The sequence below is a fragment of the Schistocerca piceifrons genome, unplaced genomic scaffold (assembly GCF_021461385.2).
Source record: "Schistocerca piceifrons isolate TAMUIC-IGC-003096 unplaced genomic scaffold, iqSchPice1.1 HiC_scaffold_368, whole genome shotgun sequence".
Taxonomy (NCBI): domain Eukaryota; kingdom Metazoa; phylum Arthropoda; class Insecta; order Orthoptera; family Acrididae; genus Schistocerca; species Schistocerca piceifrons.
In genome coordinates this window covers 32501-35000 of record NW_025728590.1, presented here as the reverse complement: position 1 = coordinate 35000, position 2500 = coordinate 32501, and positions in this window count along the sequence as shown.

The following is a 2500-nucleotide window of genomic DNA, read 5'->3' as shown; positions in this document are numbered from 1 at the left end:
CTATGTTGTACCTTAACCTAACCTATGTTGTACCTTAACCTAACCTATGTTGTACCTTAACCTAACCTATGTTGTACCTTAACCTAACCCATGTTGTACCTTAACCTAACCCATGTTGTACCTTAACCTAACCCATGTTGTACCTTAACCTAACCCATGTTGTACCTTAACCTAACCCATGTTGTACCTTAACCTAACCCATGTTGTACCTTAACCTAACCCATGTTGTACCTTAACCTAACCCATGTTGTACCTTAACCTAACCCATGTTGTACCTTAACCTAACCCATGTTGTGCCTTAACCTAACCCATGTTGTGCCTTAACCTAACCCATGTTGTGCCTTAACCTAACCCATGTTGTGCCTTAACCTAACCCATGTTGTGCCTTAACCTAACCCATGTTGTGCCTTAACCTAACCCATGTTGTGCCTTAACCTAACCCATGTTGTGCCTTAACCTAACCCATGTTGTGCCTTAACCTAACCCACGTTGTGCCTTAACCTAACCCACGTTGTGCCTTAACCTAACCCATGTTGTGCCTTAACCTAACCCATGTTGTGCCTTAACCTAACCCATGTTGTGCCTTAACCTAACCCATGTTGTGCCTTAACCTAACCCATGTTGTGCCTTAACCTAACCCACGTTGTGCCTTAACCTAACCCACGTTGTGCCTTAACCTAACCCACGTTGTGCCTTAACCTAACCCACGTTGTGCCTTAACCTAACCCACGTTGTGCCTTAACCTAACCCACGTTGTGCCTTAACCTAACCCATGTTGTGCCTTAACCTAACCCATGTTGTGCCTTAACCTAACCCATGTTGTGCCTTAACCTAACCCATGTTGTGCCTTAACCTAACCCACGTTGTGCCTTAACCTAACCCACGTTGTGCCTTAACCTAACCCACGTTGTGCCTTAACCTAACCCACGTTGTGCCTTAACCTAACCCACGTTGTGCCTTAACCTAACCCACGTTGTCCCCTAAAGTAACCCACGTTGTCCCCTAACGTAACCCACGTTGTCCCCTAACGTAACCCATGTTGTCGCCTAAACCTGCTCTGTAATTGTTATACGACTCGTTCAATTAGTGTAGTGTTGCCCACCCGCAACCCTCGCAATATAGTTCGCTACTCGCACTGCCCGCTCCCCTGTGTATCGCTTCATGTTAAACACCTTGCAAGTCTTGCTGACTTTCCACATGCTCCTGCTGTACACTGTAATGTGGATGGCAGCAGGACGTACATGCCGCCCCTCCCCACGTCCCCACCTTGCCCCCCTGCCTTCGCAAGCTGGTTGGTGAGAAGTTTGCATGTTCAATGCCCTTCGCATGCGACGTACTCAGGCTACGTTGTGGTGCGGCCTGTGTCAACCGTCCGCTAATGTCGTACGCGTAAACCACAATCTGTACTGCACATTCGTCCTTATGTACCGAATGATACATCGTGGCACATGTGTGACCGTACAACGACTGCGCCCAAAAACGGCGGACCATACAGTGCAAATATTGTGCACGCAGCTACGTGTCGTCTCCCTATGAGAGCTGGATTGCAGTGTGGTACGCCATAGAGACGTGTGGGAGGAACGGACGCCGTGGATGGCGATCAGCATGAGCTGTCTGTTGATGTATTCGGACCTAGTCGTCTCTCCTCACACACCGTGATGGCATGGTGCACCGCGTTCCATATCTGCGACATGCTACAGAGGCCGGTTGACAGTCGTTCGAGCAATGGACATCGCATACGTACGGGGGCCACCTTCCACGTATTGTCTAGGCGTGCACATTTTGTTGCGTGTATGTGGGCAGACGTAGTGTGGCGTGACACCTGACACAGGCATGCAATAATCGTTGAAGTTGCAAATGGCGATGGACGCCTGCGTTTTCTGGTGAAGTTACGCAAATGAACAAATGGTAACCTGTTGTGGTGCGGTTGTTCTCGCTAGGGGTGAATCGGTGATGGCGACGATAGGTTGAGGTACGAACCGGTTGTTCCAGCGATACCCACCATGCCGACGAAACTGAACGGCATCTGGGTGTGAAGCGATACGCGGCGGTGGCTGGGTGGGACCGTCCCCGGCCGGTGAGGGGGCGCCTCCCGGCGTGCTGGCCGCGCGGTGCGTGGGCGCACGCGCTACAGCCGGCTGGTGGGGGCGGCCAGTGGCAGGCGCGCCGGCCGACGGACGCGGCAGGCGTCGCAGCTGCGCGCCGGCGCACCCTGCGCGCGGCGCCGTGCGGCCAAAGTAGGTCCTCGCGGGCCCGGTGCGAAGCGCGGTGGACATCTTCAGTGTGCTGGTCCGATTGAGGACTGTGTGCGTTGAGGATGCGCCGCCGCCCGGCGCTCGGCGCCGCGACGCCGTCTGCTGCTCGGTCGCCCCAGCGGTTCTCGCTGGTGGTTTGTATCGCAGCTGTGCGGATGTGTTGGCGCGTGCGCTGTGCTGGGAGAGTTCGCTTCGGCACCCAAGTGGGGCTTTTGTCCTTCTGTGGCGCTGGCGTTGGAGCTGCC